We start from the raw sequence: 13775 nt of genomic DNA, 5'->3' as shown, positions 1-13775 counted from the left end.
TCGATCTCTTGACCTCGTGATCCACCCGCCCTGGCCTCCCAAAGTGCTGGGATTACAGGCTTGAGCCACCGCGCCCGGCCCTATTTTAGAATATTCTTATTGCCCTCAAAAGAAACCCCATATCCATTAGCAGAGACTCACCATTTTCTCCCAATCATTCTCCAGTCTTAGGCAAACTTCTGGCTCTATAAATTTACGTCTTTAGCATGTTTAGGGCACTTCTTTTTCCTTTCCTTTTTTTTTTTCCTCTAAGCAACAGGGTCTCACTATCACCCAGGCTAGAGTGCGGTGGCAGCATTATCATGACTCACTGCAGCCTTGACCTCTGGGAGCAAGCAATCCTCCCACCTCAGCCTCCTAAGCAGTTGGGACTACAGATGTGTGCCACCATGCCTGGCTAATTTTTTATTTGTAGAGATGGAGTCTCACTATGTTGCCCAAACTGATCTCGAACTCCTGGGCTCAAGCAGTCCTCCCAACTTGGCCTCCCAAAATATTGGGATTATAGGTCTGAACCAGTGTGTCCAGCCTAGTGTATTTAAAGTAAATGGAGTCATACAATATATGCTCTTTGTATCTGGCTTCTTTTTTTTCTTTTCTTTCTTTCTTTCTTTTTTTTTTGAGACAGAGTTTCACTCTGTTGCCAGGCGCCAGGCTGGAGTGCAGTGGCACAATCTTGGCTCACTGCAACCTCCGCCTCCTGGATTCAAGCAATTCTTCCGCCTCAGCCTCCCAAGTAGCTGGGACTATAGGCCCACGCCACCACGCCCAGCTAATTTTTGTATTTTTAGTAGAGACGGGGTTTCACCATGTTGGCCAGGATGGTCTCGATCTCTTGACCTCGTGATCCGCCCACCTCGGCCTCCCAAAGTTCTGGGATTACAGGCTTGAGCCACCGCGCCTGGCCTCTTTATTTTTTAGAAAGACAGGGTTTCACCATGTTGGCCAGGCTGGTCTTGAACTCCTGACCTCAGGTGACCCGCCCATCTCAGCCTCCCAAAGTGCTGAGATTACAGGCGTGAGCCACCATGCCTGGCCTGGCCTTCTTTTTTTTTTTTTTTTTTTTTAATTTACTTTTTCTTTTGAGACAGGGTTTCACTCCTGTTGGCCAGGCTGGAGTGCAATGGTGCGATCTTAGCTCACTGCAACCTCCACCTTCCTGGCTCAAGTGATTCTTCCATCTCATCCTCCTGAGTAGCTGGGACCACAGGTGCACACCACCACATCCGGTGGCAAATTTTTATATTTTTGGTACAGAGATGGGCTTTCACCATATTGCCCAGGGTGGTCTCAAACTGCTGGACTCAAGCGGTCTGTCTGCCTCACCCTTTTGAGATGCTGGCATTACAGGTGTGAGCCACCCCATCCAGGCTTTTTTTTTTTTTCTTAATAGATATCTCTTATGTATTGATATCCGGCTTCCTTTGCTTAGAATGTTTTCAAGGTTTGTCCATGTTGTAGCAAATACCAGGACTGTATTTCTTTTAATTGCCAAATAATATTTCAATGTATGGACAGACCACATGTTTTTCTCCATTTATCAGTTGATGAACATTTGAGTTGTTTCCACTTTTGCTATTTTGAATAATGCTGCTGGGAATATTTGTATACAAGTTATGGACATAGGTTTTCATCTCTCTTGTATATTTGACTAATCATGGAATTGTTAGGTCATAGGTAATGCTATGTTTAACCTTTTGAAGAACTGTCAGTTTTCCAAAGTGACTGCACCTTTGTGCATTCCCACCAGGAGAGTATGGAGGGTTCCAATCTTGCCACATGCTCACCAACACTTACTATGTCTTTTTCATTATAGCCATTTTAGGGGTGTGATGTCTCTGGAATAAACTTTTAAATGTGGAATAATTAGGCCAGGCGCAGTGGCTCACACCTGTAATCCCAGCACTTTGGGAGGCCGAGGCAGGCAGATCACCTGAGGTTGGGAGTTTGAGACCAGCCTGGCCAACATGGTGAAACCCAGTTTCTACTCAAAATACAAAATTAGCTGGGCGTGATGGGGCATGCCTGTAATCCCAGCTACTCAGGAGGCTGAGGCACAAGAATCTCTTGGACCCGGGAGGCGGAGGTTGCAGTGAGCTGAGATTGTGCCATTGTACTCCAGCCTGGGCAACAAGAGTGAAACTCTTGTCTCAAAAAAAAAAAAAAAAAGTGGAATAATTTAGATGCACAGAAAGGTTTTAAAGATAGTACAGGCTGGGCACAGTGGCTCACGCCTGTAATCCCAGCACTTTGAGAGGCCGAGATGGGTGGATCACGAGGTCAAGAGATCGAGAACATCCTGGTCAACATGATGAAACCCCATCTCTACTAAAAATACAAAAATTAGCTGGGCATGGTGGCACATTCCTGTAGTCCCAGCTACTTGGGAGGCTGAGGCAGGAGAATTGCTTGAACCCAGGAGACGGAGGTTGCGGTGAGCCGAGATCGCGCCATTGCACTCCAGCCTGGGTAACAAGAGCGAAACTCCATCTCAAAAAAAATAAAAATAAAAACAAATAAAGATAGTACAGACTCCATTATGCCCCCCCAATGTTAACATTTTAGTAACAGCTTTATTGAGGTATAACGCATATGCCTTATAATTCACCCCCTAACTGTACAATTCAGTGGTTATTAATATACTCACAGGGTTGCACAACCATCACCAATATCTAATTTTAGAACATTTCATCACCCCAAAAAGAAATCGTATACCCATTAGCAATCACTCCTCATTCCCTCATTCCCTGATAACCACTAATCTACTTTTTGTCTCAGTGGATCTGCCTATTCTAGACCTTTCATATACATGGATTTATACAATATGTGTCCTTTGTATACTCACATACACATATTGATAAAGGTCATTATAACCATATGGATAAAATTTTGTTTATTTGTTTTTTGAGACAAGAGTCTCACTCTGTCACCCAGCCTAGAGGGCAGTGGCTCAATCTCTGTTTACTGCAACCTCCTACGAGGTTTAGGCAATTCTTATGCCTCAGCCTCCCAAATAGCTGAGATTACAGGTATGTGCCACCACACCCAGCAAATTTTTGTATGTTTAGTAGAGATGGGGTTTCACCATGTTGGCCAGGCTGGTCTCAAACTCCTCATCTCAAGTTATAGGCCTGCCTCAGCCTCCCAAAGTGTTGGGATTACAAGGCATGAGGCACCGCACCCAGCAAATTTTAAATCACAGTTTTTTTCACTGAATGATGCTATAAGAATTTTTTATATTATTATTATTTTGAGACAAGGTCTCACTCTCTAACCCAGACTAGAGTACAGTGGCATGATCTCAGCTCACTGTAACATCCATCTCCCAGGCTCAAGTGATTCTCCTGCCTCAGCCTCTGGAGTAGCTGGGATTACAGGTGCTCACCACTACTGCCCGGCTAATTTTTGTATTTTTAGTAGAGACGAGGTTTCACCATGTTGGCCAGGCTGGTCTCAAACTCCTGACCTCAGATGAACCACCCACCTTGGCCTCCCAAATTGCTGGGATTACAGGTATGACCCGCTGTGCCTAGCCAGCAATTTTTTTTTTCAGATGGAGTTTCACTCTTGTTGCCGAGGCTGGGGTACAGTAGCATGATCTCAGCTCACTGAAATCTCTGAGATTCTCCTGCCTCAACCTCCTGGGTTCAAGCAATTCTCCTGCCTCCGCCTCCCAAGTAGCTGGGATTATAGGCATGTGCCACCACACCCAGCTAATTTTTTGTGTTTTTAGTAGAGAGGGGTTTCACCATGCTGGCCAGGCTCCTCTGGAACACCTGGCCTCGTGATCTGTTCTGGTCTTGAACTCCTGACCTCATGATCCACCTGCCTTGGCCTCCCAAAGTGCTGGAATTATAGGCTTGAGCTACCCCACCCGGCCTGATTTACTTTATTCTTTGCAATAAGTTACATAGGCCAGATGCCATGGCTCACATCTACCTGAGATGGAAGGATCGCTTGAGCCCAGGAGTTTAAGATCAGCTTGGGCAATAGAGTAAGACCCCATCTCTACAAAAAATTTAAGAATTACTTGGGCGCCGGACGCGGTGGCTCAAGCCTGTAATCCCAGCACTTTGGGAGGCCGAGGCGGGTGGATCACGAGGTCGAGAGATCGAGACCATCCTGGTCAACATGGTGAAACCCCGTCTCTACTAAAAACACAAAAAAGTAGCTGGGCATGGTGGCGCTTGCCTGTAATCCCAGCTACTCAGGAGGCTGAGGCAGGAGAATTGCTTGAACCCAGGAGGCGGAGGTTGTGGTGAGCCGAGATTGCGCCATTGCACTCCAGCCTGGGTAACAAGAGCGAAACTCCGTCTCAAAAAAAAAAAAAAAAGAATGACTTGGGCATGGTGGCACATGCCTGTAGTCCCAGCTACTTGAGTGGCTGAGATGGTAGGTTCACCTGCACCCAAGAGGTCAAGGCTAAAGTGAGCAAGCTGTGCCACTGGACTCCAGCCTGGCCAGAGAGAGAGACTGTCTCAAAAAAAAAAAAAAGTTACATAGTATTCCAATATAAGGAATTCCGTTCAATTGAAAAATATTTACTGGCCGAACGATGGTTGACACCTGTAAACCCAGCACTTTAGGAGGCTGAGGTGGGAGTATTGCTTGAGTGCAGGAATTCAGGATCAGCTTGGGTAACATAGGGAGACCCCATCCCTATAAGTAATTAAAAAAATAGCCACATGTGATGGGGATCCCAACTATTGGAGAGGCTGAGATAGGGAGATCACCTAAGCCAGGGAGGTCAAGGCTGCAGTGAGCCATGATTATGCCACTGCCTGCCAGCCTGGGTGACAGAGCAAGAACCTGTCTCAAAATAAATAAATAAATAAAGTACTGAGTAGCCTGTATTTTCCAAACAATCTTCCATTACTTGAACTATATCAGTGAACAAAATAGACAAAAATTCCTACCCTCTATTGCCTTTCCTCTATGAACCATATTTCAGGGTAACCAAAATCCTACCGGTGAGAGAAAGTTCTTTTTTTTTTTTTTTTTGAGAGGGAGTCTCACTCTGTCACCCAGGCTGGACTGTGGTGGTACAATCTTGGCTCACAGCAAACTCGAACTCCTGGGTTCAAGTGATTCTCCTGCCTCAGCCTGCCTCAGCCTCCTGAGTAGCTGGGACTACAGGCATGGGCCACCATACCCAGCTAACTTTTGTATTTTTGTATTATTATTTTTTTTTTTTAGAGATGGGGTTTTACCATGTTGGCCAGGCTGGTCTCAAATTCTTGATCTCAGGTGATCTGCCCACCTCGGCCTTCCAAAATGCTGGGATTACAGGCGTGAACTGCCGCACCCAGCCTAATTTTTGTATTTTTAGTAGAGATGGGGTTTCACTATGTTGGCCAGGCTGGTCTTGAACTCCTGACCTTGTGATCTGCCCACCTTGGCCTCTGAAAATGCTGGGATTACAGGTGTGAGCCACTGCACCTGGCTAAAAGTTCTTTACAAGAGACTTCCTGCTAGTAAATATGGGAAGAAGTATAGAATCAGAAAATCAGCATTTTGGTAAAATAACAGATCTAGTCAATAGTCATCAATGGATACAAGCATTAGATAAAACACTCATAGGAAACTTGACCATAGAGGGATCAGGCTGAGGTCACCTCAACCACTGATGAGTCTGTTATTAAAAGCAGGACAGACAACCTGATGTCATAGGCTGTAGGCCTCCAGAAGTGATGTAGTGTGATGCTCGCAGCACCACCCAGACTTAAGCATTTTCATTCTTTCTTTTAGAGACAAGGGCAGGGCAAGGTAGCATGTGCCTGTAGTCCCAACTACTCAGGAGGCTGAGGCAGGGGGATTGCTTGAATCCAAGAGTTCTGGGCTATAGTGCAATATGTTGATCGGGTGTCTGCACTAAATTTGGCATCAACATCGTGACCTCAAGAGAGTGGGGGACCACCAGGTTGCCTAAGGAGTGATGAACCGTCTCAGGATGGAAATGGAACAGGTCAAAACTCCTGTGCTCATCTGTAGTGGAATCATGCCCGTGAAGAGCCACTATACACTAGCCTGGGCAATATAGTGATATCTCTTTAAAAAGAAAAATAAATAGGCTGGCTCATGCCCACTATCTCAAAACACCAAACCAACCAAACAAAAAAACAGACAATACCTCTATCCTCATGAAGTTTACCTTTTGGTTTACCTTCTGGGCTAGTCAATAAAACAAGTAAAATATGTAAGTACAAAATATACTGTATAAGGCCGGGCGCGGTGGCTCAAGCCTGTAATCCCAGCACTTTGGGAGGCCGAGGCGGGTGGATCATGAGGTCAAGAGATCAAGACCATCCTGGTCAACATGGTGAAACCCCGTCTCTACTAAAAATACAAAAAAATTAGCCGGGCATGGTGGCACGTGCTTGTAATCCCAGCTACTCAGGAGGCTGAGGCAGGAGAATTGCCTGAACCCAGGGGGCGGAGGTTGCGGTGAGCCGAGATCATGCCACTGCACTCCAGCCTGTCCACAAAGCAAGACTCCGTCTCAAAAAAAAAAAAAAAAAAAAAAATACTGTGTTAGATAATGATAAGTGTTTTGGATAAAAATAAAAAGATGAATTAAAAGCATGGGTGCGTGTATGTGCATATGCAATTTAAAATATGCATGCAAGCAATTTAAAATAGGGTGCTCTGGGAAGGCTGGACTAAGAAGGTGACATTTAAGTCAAAGTCTGAAGGAGGTGAGGAAGTGAGCCATGTGGATATCCACATGATTCTGTGGAGCACAAAAGGAGACAGATTCTCTGCTTGAAACATTTCTACAACCTATAGCAGCTGGGTGACAAATATATGGTAATATTTTTGACCACATTCTGTAAGCTATAATGGTCTATGTAGAATGTTTTCAGTCTTGTAAAATATTAGCAAGATCATATATTAGCATTATGAATGTATACAAAACTACCCAGTACAATTAGTGAATATGATCATGTACAATTTAAGGGCTATATCGTACCAGAAAAACTGTGGTTACTTCTCCCCACACCCCAAAGGCGAAGAGGAAAACTCTTGAGGCTTCCACTTGGAAACCCATTTGTTGTTTGTGGTAAGGTAGGGTATAATCAGTATTCGTGGGTATAAAAATTATATTCTCTGGAAAGTCAGGTGATGTTACAGAGAAACCATCCCATGAGTTATCTGCATGTCGATGGGGCCAGAAGCTTCCAGAACAAAGTTTTTTTCTTAATCTGCATTTAACTGCCTCACAAGGTCTGGAACCTACAGAATAAATGTTTGCTTAAACAATAACGAAATGTACTATCTGCGTTCCATCTAGACCCAGGGATTCCTGAGTAACTCCGAACAAGTGAGTTGTTAAAAAAATATATATTTCTGCCGGGCACGATGGCTCAAGCCTGTAATCCCAGCACTTTGGGAGGCTGAGGCGGCTGGATCACGAGGTCAAGAGATCGAGACCATCCTGGTCAACATAGTGAAACTCCGTCTCTACTAAAAATACAAAAAAATTAGCTGGGCATGGTGGCACGTGCCTCTAATCCCAGCTATCAGGAGGCTGAGGCAGGAGAATTGCCTGAACCCGGGAGGTGGAGGTTGCGGTGAGCCGAGATCGCGCCATTGCACTCCAGCCTGGGTAATAAGAGCGAAACTCTGTCTCAAAAAAAAAAAAAAAGAAAAAAAAATAAATATATATATATATTTCTTTTTTTCTGCGAAAAGCAGGTTATGGCTGAGCAATCATCCTCTTAATAGAATCCTTGTGAACTTCCTGGCGTCGCAGTGATCTTTGCCAGGCTGTGCCTTCACACTGATTATCTTGCTAAAAGACACTCCCTGAACTTGCAGGACACATACCCACATCCCAGCAAAGAAGGAAAGCCTGGATGCTGTTGCTTGTCTGCTGTGCAAAAAGGGGCGTGCCATGTGTCCAGCGCTGGCCAAGCACCATTCACTCCTTCACTCATCCACTTATTCGACAAATATCTTATTATGCTCATATTCAGTGCCCAGTTGGGGTGCCTCCTTGCCGACCAGGGTCATCTAAGAGCTCCTGTGAGTGCGGTGGGCGGAGTCGAGAACTTCAGATTCCCAGGCCCTGCTCTTCCCTCCAGTAGGGCTCGAAGACAAAGAGATGCGCCCCTGCAGCTCCCACGGCAGAGGGCTCCGCCCGCGGCCCCAGGGGCTTAGGCGCGGCTGCTCCTCCACTCCGCAGCCCGAGGGGGCGCTGCAGCGCCCGGCGCTCGGCCCGCCCCTACGCCGCGCTCCGCTCGCATCTACGCTGCGGGCGGCGCCGCGGTGATACGTTCCCCCTCGCCGAGCTCCCCCTCCTCCTCGGCCCTCCCCGCCGGTGGTAGGTGCCGGAAGTGCCGCCATTTTGGGGTGTTCTGCTCTGGCGGCAGTGGCAGCGGCGGCGGGACGCGGAGGCTCCCCCGGGACTCGGCCTCAGCAGCGAGGCGGCGGCGGCGGCTGCGGAGGCTCAGGCAACAGCTGAGGCAGCGGCGGGCTCAGGTGCAGCCGCTGGTGAGTCCTGCGGCCTCAGGATAACGGGCCGCGGGAAGGAGGGAGGGAGGGAAAGAAGGCAAGAGGGAGGCGCCGCGGGGCGGGTCCGGTTCAAGAGGCCGCGGGTCACTGGGCTCGCCGGGCGCGGCCGCTCCTTGTTCCCTGCGCCCCGGGGCAGGGCTGCGATCTCCTCCCGCATGTCGGGGTCCCGGGATCCCCGGGTCCTGTCGCGCTTGCCTGGCGCGTGCCTCAGCGCCCAGGGAGACCCGCCCTCCTCGTGGCCTGGCTTCCTTCCCCGCGCCCTTTACCTTCACCCTCTGAGCTCAGAGGCCTGTGCCCTGCCCAGGGCCACCGTCTTTTCCCTCTTCTTCTTGGCTGTCGTGCTGGACCCAGGCTACTTGCTCGGGACACCCCATCTCTGCTCCTGTCGCCTCACGTGTTCTCGGTGTCCACCCCGGGGGTGTCGAAGGGTCCAGACCCCTAGATGGCAGCGCTTTTCCGGAGCTTCGAGAGCCCCTAGTTCCTAGCTCCAGATCCGCTAAGGCCTTGGCTCGCCCTCCCCCCGCATCAGGTGCTCACCGAGTCGTGGCCTGGTTGCTGGGCAGGAATCTCGCACCGGGAAGCGCGGGGAGCGCATTAAAGCGCTTTCTTCGCTAGGGACCAGGCTTTGAATTTCAAGCCGGTCGTGTAGGCTTTGAATTTAAAGCCAGTGGTGTCTTGGCTGTGGTCCTCCGAGCAGGATGTTGTTTTAATTCTCCGAGACCATTGCACATGCTCTAAGGAGCTTCTTATTGGTTTAGGCTCATACCCGTAGTTGGGGGGGAATGTGGTGAGATTTTGGTCGGAATCCGTTTCCGCAAAATAGAATATCTTTCTCGCCAGGAGAGTTTATGCTGTAGGTTTATTACCTTCGAGCAAAAAGGCTGTATAACAGTTTTAAAGAGCATGAAATGCTTTATAATGTGTATATTGTAGGAGGTTACAAATGCCTAATGAATCTTTTACAGGAACTTCACCCTTTTTTGGGCGTGGGGGGGGGGAACGGAGTTTCGCTCTTGTTGCCCAGGTTGGAGTGCAAAGGCACGGTCTCCGCTCACCGCAGCCTCCGCCTCCTGGGTTCAAGCGATTCTCCTGCCTCAGCCTCCCGAGTAGCTGGGATTACAGGCACATTTTTGTATTTTTGGTAGAAACAGGGGTTTCTCCATGTTGGTCAGGCTGGTCTCAAACTCCCGACCTCAGGTGACCCGCCCGCCTCGACCTTCCGAAGTACTGGCGTCCGGCCGGAACTTCACCTTTTAAAGGTTTTTTCACTGTCTTTGATTCTCCGTGAATTGGGAAGGCTTTAATTGGATGCTTTCCACTTTCCCACAAGTGTAGCTTTTCTCCGAGTGCTATGGAAGTTTATCTTCCCCATTCACCTTTGGTGAGAATGAAGGCGTCTCCATTTAGAAATCAACCTTTCTGTTTTAGCGTTAATGAGTCCACTCAGAAAATCAGAGTTAACAATAGCATGCACAAACTGTTGCTACGGTGATTTTCTTCTTTCGTCTAGTTTTACTTACCTAGTATGTGGTTTCTGATCATGAGTTAGCCAAGACTGAAGCAGCGCTGTTGGTAAAGCAAAGCTGGAGCTTTCAGCTGTTGCTTTAACCAGGAAGATTATGTATGGTTCCCCTAGTGGTTCTTTCCTAATGACAGTCCACCACCTGTTTCCATTAAGAATGGCCTTTGGCCCAGAGCATAGGCCTCAACTTCTCTTCAGCCATTCATTCTGGCCCCTTTAAAGAAAACCCAGGGTTTTCTTTTGATTGGAATCTGTTTCCGCAAAATGGAATGTGTTCTAGATTTAAGATCCAGAAACGAAAGGCTGTTTGAGTTGGAATATCTTTTCTTGAACCCCTTCACTTTTTAGATGAGGGAATTGAGGGCCCTAGAAGTTAAGTGACTTACTTGCCCAAGGTTGTTACTATTTTTTTAAACTATATCATGAGTAATAATGCAGTCTTTGAGTTGTAATGAAATGGGAAAGGATCCTGACTCAAAGTTAGAACTAGGCCTGGATCGTAATCCTTCCTTTGTCATTTACTACTTATACAACTTTGGCAAGTCACTCAACTGTTCTGCTTCTTAGTTTATTCTCACCTGCAGAATGAAGGAAACAGCATCTGTCTCACGTGGTATCAGTTCAGCTTCAGTAACGTGGTGAAATACCCGTGATGTAATAGGCAGACAGTAAAATTTTTAGCCAAAATGATTTTTTTTCTAAAGATTTTCATTATTTTTCTTACTACAGAAGTTATGGATTCATTATCAAAAATACAGATAAGTCAGAAAAGGAAGAAACTTACCCATAGTGCCACCACTCAGAGATGATTTTTAATGTTAAGTCTTTATCTTGTCCATCCTTTTTATATGCTGTAGAAATGCTTATTATCACCGGGCGCGGTAGCTCAAGCCTGTAATCCCAGCACTTTGGGAGGCTGAGGCGGGTGGATCACGAGGTCAAGAGATCGAGACCATCCTGGTCAACATGATGAAACCCCGTCTCTACTAAAAACACACAAAAAAATCAGCTGGGCATGGTGGCATGTGCCTGTAGTCCCACCTACTCAGGAGACTGAGGCAGGAGAATTGCCTGAACCCAGGAGGCAGAAGTTGCAGTGAGCCGAGATCTTGCCATTGCACTCCAGCCTGGGTAACAAGAGCAAAAAACTCCGTCTCAAAAAAAAAAAAAAAAAAAATGCTTATTATCTTCCCTTAATAGGTTTATCTTAGTCACAGTGTTGTGATGGTTCCTCACCCTTGCTCCCTGTTACCCACCCCACCACACCCCATGGAATCTTGCTCTGTCACCCAGACTGAGTGCACTGGTGTGATCTCGGCTCACTGCAACCTCCACCTCCTGGGTTCAAGCAATTCTTCTGCCTCAGCCTCCGAAGTAGCTGGGATTACAGGTGCCTGACACCACGCTGGGCTAATTTTTGTATTTTCAGTAGAGAGAAGGTTTCACCATGTTGGCCAGGCTGATCTTGAACTCCTGACCTCAGGTTATCCTCCCACCTCAGCCTCCCAAAGTGCTGGGATTACAGATGTGAGCCACCGTGCCTCACCAACAAGCACATTTTTAATGGTGTTTTGTGTTTAATAGCTTCTGCCCATAAGAGATAGGCTAGTGGATATCCTAGCACAGGAGCAGAGAAGTTTTTCTTTTTAAACGTAAGCTGAGGCGAGAAGCAGTGGCTCACACCTGTAATCCCAGCACTTTGGGAGGCCAGGGTTGGCAGATCACTTGAGGTCAGAAGTTCGAGACCAGCCTGGCCAACACGGCAAAGCCTCATCTCTACTAAAAATACTAAAAAGGTATACCACTGCACTCCAGCCTGGACAACAGAGCAAGACTGTGTTTCAAGAAAAAAAAAAAACCATAAAAATAACATAAGCTGAGCTGGAACAGGAGGAGGAAAGGAAAGTGGCAGAGACCTAACACTTAATTGTGATTGTGATTTTCTTTTTTTCCCTTAACAAAGATTTGGGGTCTGCTGCTAAATATGGAGTGTGAGTCTTAAATTCCATGTGCCTTCCTGTGACTGCCACTGCAGCTTATTTAACTCTTACCTTGTGAGACTGTGAAGGTGGTAGTGATAGAGTGCCTTGGAAAGAGAAGAGCTGTCACCTGGAACCAGACCTCTCTCTGCTCAGGTCTTTGCTCTCTCTTCTCAGGTCTTTGCCAGATTGCTCTGCTTTTCTTTTTCTTTTTCTTTTTTTCTTTTCTTTTTCCTGAGACAGTCTCTTTTGCCCAAGCCAGAGTACAGGGGTACAGTCTTGAACTTCTAGGCTCAAATGATCTTCCTGTCTTGGCCTCCCAAAGTGTTGGGATTACAGGTGTGAGCCACTGCACCCAGCCTGTTTATTTTTTGAGACAGTTCTCACTCTGTTACCCAGGCTGGAATACAGTAGCATGACCATGGCTCACTGCAGCCTTAACCTCCAAGCTCAAGCAGTCCTTCCGCCTCAGTCTTCAAGTAGCTGGGACCACTGGTTGTGTGTGTCACCACACCTAAATTTTTTTTTTTTTTTTAGATGGAGTCTCACTCTGCTGCCCAGGCTGGAGTGCAGTAGAGCGATCTTGGCTCACTGTAGCCTGTCTCCTGATCCAAGTGATTCTCCTGCCTCAGCCTCCAGAGTAGCTGGGATTGCAGGCATGAACCACCACGCCTAGCTAATTTTGTATTTTTAGTAGAAATGGGGTTTCACCATTTTGGCCAGGCTCGTCTTGAAATCCTGACCTTAGGTGATCCACACGCCATAGCCTCTCAAGGTGATAGGATTACAGGCTTGAGCCACTGCGCCTGGTCAGTATTTTTTCCTTTTTTTTTTTTTTTTTTGAGACACAATCTCACTTCGTTGCCTAGGCTGGAGTGGAGTATCGTGATTTCAGCTCACTGCAATTTCCGCCTGCCGGGTTTAAGCGATTCTTCTGCCTCAGCCTCCTGAGTAGTTGGGATTACAGGACAGAGTTTCACAATGTTGGCCAGGCTGGTCTCAAACTCTTGTCTTAAGGTGATCCGCTCGCCTCAGCCTCCCAAAGTGCTGGGATTACAGGCGTGAGCCACCGGGCCCGGTCTTACCTATTTCTTTTTTTTTTTTTTTTGAGACGGATTTTTGCTCTTGTTACCCAGGCTGGAGTGCAATGGCACGATCTCGGCTCACCACAACCTCCGCCTCCTGGGTTCAGGCAATTCTACTGCTCCAGCCTCCTGAGTAGCTGGGATTACAGGCACACGCCACCATGCCCAGCTAATTTTTTGTATTTTTAGTAGAGACGGGGTTTCACTGTGTTGACCAGGATGGTCTCGATCTCTTGACCTCGTGATCCACCCGCCTCAGCCTCCCAAAGTGCTGGGATTACAGGCGTGAGCCACCGCGCCCGGCCGACCTTACCTATTTTTAAGTGTACAGTTCTGTGATGTTAAGTACATTCACGCTGTTGGGAAACAGATGTGTGAGTTTTTCGTCTTGTGTATCTGACTCTATACCTATTAAACAACAGCTCCACTTTTCCCCCTCCCCCTAGCCCCTGGTAACCACCATTATTTCTGTTTCTACAAATCTGACTGCTTCAGATAATCTCAGAAAGTGAATCACGCCATGTCTGTTTTTTGTGACAGACTTATTTTACTTAATGTGATGTCCTCAAGGCTCATCCATGTTACAGCATGTGACCAGATTTATTTCCTTTTTAAGGCTAATACTCCATTGGGTGTATATATCATATTGTTTATGCACGACATCCACTAATGGAC

The 13775-nt window shown here is 47.2% G+C and overlaps 1 protein-coding gene across 39 annotated transcripts in view; it reads left to right on the top strand.

Moving 5' to 3' along the window:
- CELF1 (CUGBP Elav-like family member 1) overlaps positions 1-13775 on the top strand; it is a 106136-nt gene that overhangs the window by 1002 nt on the left and 91359 nt on the right. For 31 of the 39 annotated variants that reach the window (XM_074401463.1, XM_074401462.1, XM_074401461.1 and 28 more), the window contains exon 1: positions 8321-8493. The exons of 1 other annotated variant lie outside the window; for it this stretch is intronic. The gene's annotated coding sequence lies outside the window, so the exon portion shown is untranslated. Of the gene's footprint in view, positions 1-8319; positions 8494-13775 lie in introns of those variants that run through there. 7 more of the 39 variants (XM_074401440.1, XM_074401438.1, XM_074401437.1 and 4 more) reach the window with 2 other exon arrangements.

The sequence above is a fragment of the Saimiri boliviensis genome, chromosome 6 (assembly GCF_048565385.1).
Source record: "Saimiri boliviensis isolate mSaiBol1 chromosome 6, mSaiBol1.pri, whole genome shotgun sequence".
In the NCBI taxonomy this organism is placed as follows: Eukaryota; Metazoa; Chordata; class Mammalia; order Primates; family Cebidae; genus Saimiri; species Saimiri boliviensis.
Note: the sequence above shows the minus strand (reverse complement) of the source record. Positions and strands in the feature narration are given on the sequence as shown.